At 41.2% G+C, this 12,101-nt stretch overlaps 1 protein-coding gene across 7 annotated transcripts in view; it reads left to right on the top strand.

Moving 5' to 3' along the window:
• PPFIBP1 (PPFIB scaffold protein 1) overlaps positions 1–12,101 on the top strand; it is a 262,577-nt gene that overhangs the window by 57,684 nt on the left and 192,792 nt on the right. The gene's annotated exons all lie outside the window — the stretch shown is intronic.

Below are 12,101 nucleotides of genomic sequence, written 5' to 3'. Positions count from 1 at the left end.
AGCACACACTTTACTTTTTGGTTTGGGAACGTCAACAGTTATATGAAGCAATATTATTGAAATGCAAGCACTATACAGTATCAAAACATGAATGTATGTATGTTATATATATATATATATATATATATATATATATATATATATATATATATATATATATATATATATATATATATTTGTTCAGTATACACAAAATGCTTTGCTTTTGCAAAAAACTGCTGATCCAAATGCCAATTGTTCATACTGATTGTATGCATGAATGCTGTTGAAAATTCTTGTTTTCTGGAAAATAATTCAAAGAATAAAAAAAAAACAGCTCCCTCCTCAATCTTTATACTTTCTATGATAATTAAAATTGCTGAACAAAATTATTCATTTTGCATTATTTGCTTCTTAGAAATCTCAAATGGAAAACTTTAATATTCGTTCAATCAAAAGTAATATCCATTTTTGGGAATTATTACTTTGATATCCAGTTTTGTTTTGTCTTCACATGTTTATCAACTTCATTTGGCTTTTGGGGTTGTTCCCACATCCTGGAAATTACTAACTTGAATCTAGCATTGAGAATCTTTGAGGATAGATGCAATCCTCTGAAGTATGACAATCTTAAATTTGTCCGGCGTTACAGACTCTCAAAGGAATCATTTAGTTGGCTGCTGAGTCCAGTGCAAGATGACCTGGATCAACCTATGATGAGGAGTAATGCGCTGAATGACCTCCAACAATTCTGTTACACTGCGATTATATGCAAGTGTATCATTTCATTTGGATGTTAGAAATATGTGCAGTGTTTCACAGGCTAATCTAATCTAATCAGCAACTAATCAACACACAACTAAACAACACACAACTAATCAGCTATTTATCTCCCTTCGTAAGTTGCTTTGTAAATCTAGACCGGTGATTAGCTATGCACGTACAATTAGGTTTTTGTCACCGTTTAATGGTTAGGCATGTGTTTGCAAGATGTTCGTTAAATGCCTTTCGTAAATTTGGCCCAATATATCTAAGACGTTTTGTGACGATGCGCGAAGTGGTGAGAGGAGATAGGAAACCAGACACCATCATTTATACAAAGTAAATCCTCAAATATCGTTGGGGTTACATTGTTGGAAAATGCTGTGATCGTTAAAACCGCAATAGTGTAAACCAAGCGCCAATGGGAAAAGGGAGGTTAGGTTCTTGGGCTTCGAGGAAAGAGAGAGGAAGGTGGGTGGCAGCCAGAATAAACCTCACAATTGAAATAAGCATGTAAAATAAATATAAAGCACAGTGTAGTATATATAAATACAGTATAAATTAAACAAAAACACAAGTTTTGCTTTCTTAATTTATTCCAAAGCAGCGAGGTGATTTTTACCAAATAGTGGTGTGGGTGAGAGGAAACTTATTCCGTCCTCTGCTGTAAATAGAAAACGCAACACTTAAGGCCCGGTCACACCTTGACGTTTTAGCCAGCGATGGCAACGTATTAAAATGTATGTAAAACGCTGGCTTACGTTGAACTTTTGATGTTTTTTTTAAAGATTCGGACGTATTCATAGCGACTTGGTCTTATGTATAATGCATTGGTAATGGACACAGAACGTTTCGTTGTGTTATAGATAACTTATACCAACGAATGCTGAACCTGTTGTCGGCCTACACAACCGATGCCCAACGATAGTCTAACTTAGGCATAGTGCGTTGCACGCATCGCCGACGATGTCGTGACGTAGCCTATTAAAAGGCTGACGCACAACGATTCGAATCATAACTGCCGTAGAAATGGAAGTGTCAACATCGCGGTCACACCTTGGCGATCTTGCCAGCGTATGCCGACCTAAGAAAAATGTGTCTAAAACGTTGGGGCACGTCAAATACGGTATGAGTAAGTTTGGTATACGTGAGTAGAACGCTAAAGTACGCTATCATACGTCGTAGTAAGTAGAGTACGTCAAGAAATTTTAAACATGTTCAAAATTTTACGACGTACTCGGCGTATGACACACGTTCCGCATGCGATGGGGATAAGTTTTACACACGTCCACAAAGGCTACTCATAAGCTACTCATAAGTCGAAACACTTCGCGGTAATGTCTTTTTTACGCGAAACTTATTTCTAACTTATGTTTGACGTGCTTTGAACCAATTCTTTACGTAGTCCCAACACACATCGACGTATGTAGACGTATTCCAATGACGTCTTCCGGTCGACAAAAAAAAATAAATTAACGTGTTTCTAGCTTACAACTGCCATATAAAGACGTGTTCCCAGTGGTTTTGGTAATTGGTATATAAAAGGGGAACCCAACAGTGTTTTCGAGTCCTTTTTGAGTCGATGTCCATGTCAGCAGTAACAGTATCAGTATTAGTATTAGTATTAGTAGTAGTTTGTTCATGTTGGCAGTAGTATGTGAGTGTGAGGGGGAGGGTGTGGGTTATGATGGATCGTCCTTGCGTTTAACGATTTCACGATTTAAATGATAAACTAAACGATTTAAATGGCTGCATCTCCACTATTGAAAGTAGACGCTTGCGCTCAACAATTCGATTTTTTTTACACTCAACGACTTTTAAACGGTACCACTCAGCTATTTTCATTGTTTACAATGAACGATTTAAATTGCTGTCACTCGCCTTTGTTTTTTGACGCTGGGGTTTGGAAATTTGAAGCGTTTCTTCTGAACGTGTTAAAACACTCAAACTCGACTATTTTAAATAGACGCTGCCGATGGACAATTGGAATCATAGCCAAGCTAGACATCGAAGTGTGAACATCCTCGTCATGCTGAAGAAAAGTTTGAAGAATGCTGCAAATAAGTGTCCTGGCCATGGCCGTGGACGCTGACGCAAGTACGATCCATTATACCGACGTCTTTCAGCCTATGAGTAACTTAAAAGTAACGTCTGTCGATGTGTGGCAACGATCGCGTAACGTGCCAACAACACGTTAATCATAGGTTAGAAATAAGTTTCGGGTACGCTAAACATTACCTCGGCGTGTCTCAACTTATGATTAACTTACAAGTGTTGACGTCTGTCAACGATCGCAGACCGTGCATACAACTTGTGGCCAGCGTAGCGGAACGTGTGAGTCGTACACCGGCATACGTCGTGAAATTTCAAGCTTGAAAAAATTTGAGGACAACCAAAAAGTACAACGTTTAAAGCCAACGTACAACGACGTATGGCAGTGTTTTTCAGCGTGCTCTCAATGTTATCAAAACTTACCCATAACGTATTCAACGTGTGCCAGCGTTTTAGAAAAAAAAATTCAAAAATCGGCATACGTTGGCTAAAACGTCAAGGTGTGACCGGGCCTTTAGCTCGGGATTATGATTCTGCATGAAGGGGTAGGGTGTAGGTTAGAAAGATGCGGATGTCGAACCTGCAATGGCTGTTCTATCATCAGGAGCATGAGGAAGTCACCTGCTGCATTGTCACAAAAAGGGTAAGACTATCCTTAGCCACCTTGAACCCCGGAGTAGATCCTTCCTGCTTGGACAGGAAGGTACGACATGGCATCCTCTTCCAAAATCATCCCGTCTCTTTTGCGTTGTAAACCTGCTCCGGCATAAATCCCTTTGCCTTTTTTAGTTCCATGAGCTGCCGTGGGTAGTTTTTCGCAGCATCATGGTCTGCGATGGTTGAACTCCACTGTGATGGTTGGGACAACATGTGTTATTGAACATGTATACATGCAATTTTCTCTCAAATTTCCCTCCCAAGGCAAGTATTAAACAATGCTAGCCACTATTAGAACAGGGTTTTGCATCAAACAAAGGTCACAATTGGGCCGTGAGGGTGTCTGGGGCAATACTGCACGTCACACTTGAAGCCATGCCCGGGAGAAATTACAAATGAGGCCCCAAGATATAAGTTATAAACAATCCATATACAGGCAACATATAATCTGATGGCTAGAAAAATCAGACAGGCAAAAGAATATATAATGTGTGTAAAGACTCATTTAAGTACCTTAATTAGCTACAGATCATTGTAGCCTCGCTCAAGACCTACAGAGAAGCCAAGCAAGTTGAGATGGCTCAAGTCCATTAGTCTGGGGCAGCGTTTCTCAACCTTTGATGGCCCATGGCCCCCCTACCGAGTCGCTTAACATTCGTGGTCCCCTGCCCTTCAATAAAAGATGCAGATTTCGTTTTATGAAATTTATTTACTCAGTCTTAAAAGATAAATCAAAGTAAACATTTTTCTAAGCAATACAATCAATGAGACACTTGCTGTTGGGCTTGTCTGACGAGGCCTCTTATGTCTGACTCCTTCTTGGACACAGCAAGGCGAATATCGTTCCCAACGTCAAGACGGTTTCTGGACTTCGTTTTAATGGTCGCAAGGTCATAAAATCCAGATTCGCAAAGATATGTTGTGGCGAATTGAATGAGCATTACGGATGCCTTCTTGCTGAGTAGTGGATACGCATCCTGAACAGACAACCAGAAGGTGGAGTGGTCTTCTTTGTTGCTGAAGACCAGCTTCATTGCTTTTGAAACCTTCAACTCTGCCAGCTCCTCTGCTTCGTCTTCAGTAGGTTCAATTTTGGCATTAAAAGGGTCTTTGTGCCACGGAACATCCAACGGTGCATCGTCGAAATACGATTTGAACTCAGCGGAGAGATTGTCGAGATGTCTAGTGATGCAATCTTTGATGCCGACGGGAAGCTCAATCCTCTGCATCTGCAGGAGCTCGTCCAAGAAAGGAAACGAGGCAGTGGACCCGGCCTTGATTCGTGCCTGCCAGACTGCCATTCTAGCAGACAGTCCGGCAAGCTTGTCTTGAACGTCACTGACTGTCACATCACGGCCTTGCAAGGACTGGTTCATTTCGTTGAGTCGGCCGAATATATCGGCCAGGTAGGCGAGCATCATGACGAACTCTTCATTGTCGAAGTGGACATGGAGGTTGTTTTTGTTGTCTCGCAGGAAGATTTCCACCTCAACCCGGAGTTCATACAGCCGAGAGAGGCATTTCCCCCTCGATAGCCAATGGACTTTGGTGTGGAACAGAAGTCCAACATGTTCCGCTCCTATTTCGTTGGCCAGGAGTTGGAAGAGCCGATGATTTTTGGCCTCACACGAATGAAGTTGATCACATTGACCGCGATGTCCATGACTTCCAGCAAACGAGGCGGAAGAGTCTTTGACGCAAGAGCGTATCGGTGTAGCGAACAGTGGGAGAACATCACATGCGGCCATTCGTTCTTCACAAGCGTGACGAACCCTCCTCTGACACCGACCATCGCTGGGGCACCATCAGTACAAATGTGCTTGAAATTCTGCCAACAGAGTCCATTAGCTTAAAAAAAAAAAAGAGTCCACAATAGCTTTGATATCTGCCGCTGTCTTTGTGGTTGGTAGGGTATTGCAGAACAAGAACTCTTCTTTCATCTTTCCTTTCTCTTGTAGCGAGCGAAGGCGATCAACTGTCTCTCCAGGGAGATGTCGGTAGACTCGTCTAATTGAAGGCTAGCCTGGAGCGTGCTTTGTTTGATTTCGGAGCAAACTTGACGGCACACATCAGCGGCCATGTCGTCAATCCGTCGTCGGATCGTGTCATTAGAGAGCGAAACTTTCTGGATCTTCTTTTTCGCCTCTGGTCCGATCATCAATTCCACCATTTTCTCTGTACATGGCTTGATAAGGTCCTCAGCAATAGTGTGCGGCTTCTTGCACTTCGCAATTCGGTATGCCACTTCGTTTCTGGATTGAAGAGCAGGTTTTTCTTCTGGCCGGAATCCAAATTTGGGAAGTGTGCTTCACGGTCATATCGTGATTGTTTCGCAGACAGAGCGTCGATATTATCTTCCTTCCTTCCGGGATGCATCTCGTCGTGATGGTTTGAAAGTTTGGAAGGACGTAGTGACGCATTTGACATCACGACCGAGCAGTGCAGACATTGCGCGCAGTCCACGCCATCTCGACTGACATTCGTGAATCCAAACTTGACATAGCTGTCATTCCATTTTCGAACCTTCGACATCTGAGAGAAAAATAAAAAAAAAACAAAATTCTAACGTTTTTGTAAACATTGGTTTACTATGAATGCTCTGTGGGCTCCGCCTTCCCTTTTTAAAATCGTGGTTGAACTCATCTACCCCTTTTACTTTGACACTATGACCGGAGACTCGTCACCTTAATTGTACATTACAAGCTTCTGCATTCTGAATCGCAGTTTTTTGGCGTCCACTCATGACCCCCCCCCCCCCCGGTCGAAGGCCGATGGCCCCCTTGGGGGGTCACATGCCCCCGGTTGAGAAACGCAGGTCTGGGGGATGTGATACGCATAGCCAAAAGGACGTCAGATTCCCTCCAAATTTTTTTCAGTTTGGTGTAAAACAACCGTCGTGACTGTTTATAAAGGAAATCATATGTTGGACAGAAATTATGGAATTGGTTGTGGTTATAATAATTCTTACTTCTGAAAGGTGTACCCCACAAAATGCCATGATAAGCTTTTTATACATCTTCACATGGAGTTCATCCAAGGCATAAACCTCCCTTGGGTGGGGGAGGGGGGGATTTAGTCTGTGCAACCTCCATCGTGTGTGACCCTTCGTCCCCCTGGCAAGTTTGGTTGACATTGGATAAGTAATGACCAAATGTCAGACGGACAGACAGACACCAAATTGCATAATTTAGGATGATGATCTTAATAATATGTGCCCTTTCAGACCACAATGGTTCAGCCTAAACCATCATCGTAATGCACCACTTTTGAAAGTTGATGCTAAGGATCATTCTGTTTCTACTTTTGCTGACTGAAAAATAGAGGAAAGATTGTTTTGAAAGTTGCTCTGTTTTTTCTTCTTTTTTTCGTCTTCTGTTCCATCAACATGTTTATGTATTTGTTTTGTAGAATGGATATCTGATTGAAGCACATTATTTTTGATAGAAAAAAAACGTAGTTTTTGGCTGCAAAGTGGTTTGTTTAGTTTTGGGGCCAAAAAGGTTTCCTTCATCGGAAACTGCAAGATGTAACCAGACTCGACTATGCAAGATGCTGTCACGATACTGATCTCAAACCAAACGAGAAGGGCATTCGGTCGAGCGTATACCTCCGCCACGTAATGCCTGGTCCACGCGAACATATCGGGCCCAATACATTTTTGAAATATCATGCTATATATCATTTTTGACCTGATCTCAATGGTGAAGAATCGCTTTCCAAAATTAGTAATTCTCGAGATCTTCACCAAAATTGAATCAATTTGTCGTGGTCACACACCCAACCTGTCCACCAAGTTTCATCCGAATCTGTCCACAACTTTTTGAGATATCATGCTCCATATTACTTTCACCCTATCTCTCAATGGTGAAGAATCACTGAAAAAATGATTGGATCTAGATTCAGATCAACAAAATTGCATCAATTATTTCTTGTCACATACCCAACGTGTCCATGTTTCATCCGAATCCGTCTACAACCCTTTGAAATGTCGTGATATGTATCATTTTTTGTCCTGTCTCTCATTGGTGAAGAACCACTTAAAAATGCTGGTTGTCAGATCTGGATCGGGATCTTCAGCAAAATCTAATCGGTTTGTCCTTGTCACACACCCAACCTGCCCACCAAATTTCATCCGGATCTGTCCACAACTTTTTGTGATATCCTACACACAGACAGACAGACAAACAAGAAAAAGATGTCGTGCATAGTAGGATGCTTGCAAAATCCATAAAACAAATTTGACCTCAAAAATAATTTTCTTGTTGAATTCAGTGACCTGAAATATATATTCTCTTCAAATTTCAGGTCAATCGGATGAAAAATGACAATTTTAGAAATCAGGCCTTTGCTGTCCTTTTGGCCAATGCTGACCTCAAAAATAATTGGTGGTTGAATTCAGTGACCTGATATGCAAATCCTCTTCAAATTTCAAGTCAATCGGATGAAAATGGAGGATTTTAAAAATGTCACCAAAGTTGTTGACCTTTGGCTTATGTTGACTTTTTGGTCTATGTTTATCTCAAAAATAATAGGCTTCTTGCTTATGGCAAACTCTACCATGTGGTGAAGTTTCATGAAGATTGGTTTAAAATTGTGATCTGCAGGCGATTGACAGACACAGACAGACAGAATAACAAAATCGACCGACCAATATACTTGAAAAATCTCCGATTTTGCAAGTAACAGACAGAGAGGGGGTGGAAACGTATCCTCCTTCACCTTCGGTGGCAGAGGTAATTAGAGCTTAATTGTCTATTGAAAAATTGCTGTGATGTTTTGAATAAGTGAAGAATTAGATTCACAATGGTTCAGAAATAGTACAGTCAAAATGTCGGATGACCTCCCACAAATTGCAACAAAAGCAAACTCAACAGATTTTGATTCCTGGATATGTCATCAGTGACAGAAAAAAAGTCCTATGGGATCCTCCCGGGGGGGAAGTCCTGAAATTATGGAAATCCAATATGGCTGCCACCTAGCTTCGGGGAAAATGCGAAAATTGTAAAGATTGATATTTTAATATGTAAATATATGTTTTTCTGCATTCTAATTGTTTCTAGCTATGGTCAGTTTCTTGATATACAATAATAATTATAAAATAAGTGAAATGTATTGAGGGTAAAATAAAAAATTATAACTTTTTTTGTCCAAAAATGTCAATTTTTTGTCCCGAAAAAAAATATCTACCTGATACTGATTTTGGCTCCTGGACCAAAAAAAGTAAGAAATGTTGAAGACACAAGATGAAATCAAGTCTATGGTAATACAATGTAATTATGTAAATCATTGAAACATGACAAAATTCACAATTCCACTCGGGGCAATCACATCTGCCTGATGAAGGTTTCGACATTAAAATGAAAATTCGCATTAAATTCAGAAACTACATCCATTATAAACCTACTATACATGTTGAGAAAAATCAAGTGTATTAAAGTTAGAACTCGACAATGTCGTCATCATCCTCATCATTGTCACATGGAGTGTTTGTGCAGCCAGAGTCACTGCAGTTTCCACAAGCTGGAGTGCACTCAATGTTGTGCTCCTTGCATGTGCATCTCATGGTGCTTCATTCAGCCTGGCAGTTGCACCTAATGACACGTAACATCTTTTCAGGAGCTGGAGCTATTGATGTCTGAAGTGGCACAAAACCCTCGTCGCACTTCTGCCAACCCCAGTCTGTCGGAAGAAGTTCATCTGCACATCCCTTCCATTCTTAGACTTGCAGATACACGCACAGGTTGTGATACTTTGCTGCTTCTGATGTTGGTGGTAACATCTGTGGTTGCACATGAGAGGAGCTCCAAGCCACCTTGTCCCAGTACCGCTGATAACGGGGTGTGCATGGGGTGTGCATGAACTCCAGTGGCAATGTTCCTCAGACGTGGATCACTACTGAACGAATTCCGTTCCTGGAAATACTGAGGAGCTGATAGTGTGTCCTTCGAGTCATGAGATTGTCTTGCCTTGGTCATGTCCTTCTTCTGCTCTCCAGTGTTGTAATTCACACCTGCGAGCTCCTTCATTGCCTGGTTTATTTCTGCACAGGCAGGCATTGATAGTAGCCATACCAGCCGTTGTTGCTCTGTCATTCCTCACCCTCATGTGAGCCCCCCGCTGGTCTTCAAACTTCTCATCAGAACTTGTTCGATGATCAGGTCAGATGAAAGACCTGCCCACAGGCGATCACTTCGTCGAACCACATGGAACCCCTCATCAAAACGTTTGTGGACATTTGGATGTTGAGTTTTGAGGTTGGACATCTGTTGCAGATACACCCTCGCAGATTTGGCATACAGGTTGTGGCCCGAGGCTGCCAGGTAAGGCAGCATTTCCTGGATGGCCTGTAGATGTAGTGCCCAGTTCCCAGTGCACTCTGCCCGGATGTATTTGTGTCGAATGTCTAGCATGTTTATATACTGAACCCAGAGCACTGAAGTTCTAGAAGATATCTTTGCAGACTTGGCATGCTTCTGAAGGTGGTCTTTGATTCGTTTCAAGACGTCAGACTTGCATACTTCTTCCACAGACTGGGGTTGGCAGAAGTGTGACGAGGGTTTTGTGCCACTTCAGACATCAATAGCTCCAGCTCCTGAAAAGATGTTACATGTCATTAGGTGCAACTGCCAGGCTGAATGTAGCACCATGAAGGCCCAGTCACACCTTGACGTTTTAGCCAGCAATGGCAACGTATTAAAATGTATGTAAAACGCTGGCTTACATTGAACTTTTGATGTTTTTTTTTTTTAAGATTCGGATGTATTCATAATGACTTAGTCTTATGCATAACGTATTAGTAACGGACACAGAACGTTTCGTTGTGTTATAGATAACTTATACCAACGAATGCTGAACTTGTTGTCGGCCTTCACAACCTATGCCCAACGATAGTCAAACTTAGGCATAGCGCGCTGCACGCATCGCCAACGATGACGTGGCGTAGGTTATGAAAAGGCTGCCCCACAACTATTCAAATCATAACCGTCGCAGAAATGGAAGTGTCAACATTGCAGTCACACCTTGGCGATCTTGCCAGCGTATGCCGACCTCTGAAAAATGCGTCTAAAACGCTGGTGCACGTCGAATACGGTATGGGTAAGTTTGGTATGCCTGAATAGAACGCTAAAGTACGCTATCATACGTCGTAGTAAGTGGAGTATGTCTTGTAATTTTAAACATGTTGAAAAATTTACGACGTAGTTGCCGTATGACACGCTCCGCATGCGATGGGAATAAGTTGTACGCACGATATGCGATCGTTGACACACATCGACACACGTTACTTGATAGGTACTCATAAGTCGAAACGCTTCAAGGTAATTGTTAGCGTCAGTGTTCCAGACTCCCGGGTTTTTTTTTTTTTCGGTATGACGGTGTTCAGTGTACAGTGCGGTTATGATTTAATTCGTTGAGCGGCAGCCTATTAATTATATTATATTATAACCGCACTAGAAATCGAAGTGTCAAAATCACCATCATACCGAAGGAAGGAAGAAAAAAATAAAAAAAATAAAAATAAAACCAGGGAGTCTGGTACACTGACGCTAACCATTACCTTGATGTGTTTCGACTTATGAGCACCTTACAAGTAACGTGTGTCGATGTGTGTCAACGATCGCGTGACGTGCCTACAACTTATGGCCAGCGTTATGCGGAATGTGTGAGTCATACGCTGGCATAAGTCTTAAAATTTCAAGCATGGAAAAGTTGAGGACAACCGAAAAGTACAACGTTTAAAGCCAGCGTACAACGACGTATGGCAGTGTTTTTCAGCGTGCTCTCGATGTTATCAAAACTTACCCATAATGTATTCGACGTGTACCAGCGTTTTAGACAAATTTTCCAAAAATTGGCATAAGCTGGCTAAAACGTCAAGGTGTGGTCATATGTCAAGTCAAGGTCATATGCACATGCAAGAAGCACAACATTGAGTGCACTCCAGCTTGTGGAAACTGCAGGGCTCTGGCTGCACAAACACTCCATGTGACAATGATGAGGATGATGACGACATTGTCGAGTTCTAACTTTAATACGCCTGATTTTTCTCAACATGTATAGTAAGTTTATAATGGATGTAGTTTCTGAGTTTAATGCGAATTTTCATTTTCATTTCGAAACCTTTGTCAGGCAGATGTGATTGCCCCGATTGGAATTGTGAATTTTGTCATGTTTCTATGATTTACACAATTATATTGTATTGCCATAGACTTGATTTCATCTTGTCTTCAACGTTTTTTTTTAATTTTTTTTATTTTTTTTTTTGTCCAGGAGCCAAAATCAATATCAGGTAATTTTTTTTTTTTTGTCGGGACAAAAAAATTGACATTTTTGGACAAAAAAGCTATAATTTTTTATTTTACCCTCAATACATTTCACTTTTTTATAATTATTCTTGTATTTCAATATACTGACCATAACTCGAAACAATTAGGGTGCAGAAAAACATATATTTACATATTAAAATATCAATCTTTACAATTTTCTGATTTTCCCCGAAGCCGGGTGGCGGCCTTATTGTATTTCCATGATTTCAGGACTTCCCCCCCGGCGGTTCCCTTAGGACTTTTTTACTGTCACTAAGGACATATCCAGGAATCAAAATCTGTTGAGTTTGCTTTTGTTGCAATTTGTGGGAGGTTGACCAAATATTT

The sequence above is a fragment of the Eptatretus burgeri genome, chromosome 6, assembly GCF_056783735.1.
Source record: "Eptatretus burgeri isolate ZD-2024b chromosome 6, Ebu_testis_v1, whole genome shotgun sequence".
Classification (NCBI taxonomy): domain Eukaryota; kingdom Metazoa; phylum Chordata; class Myxini; order Myxiniformes; family Myxinidae; genus Eptatretus; species Eptatretus burgeri.
This window is presented reverse-complemented; position numbering and strand designations above follow the sequence as displayed.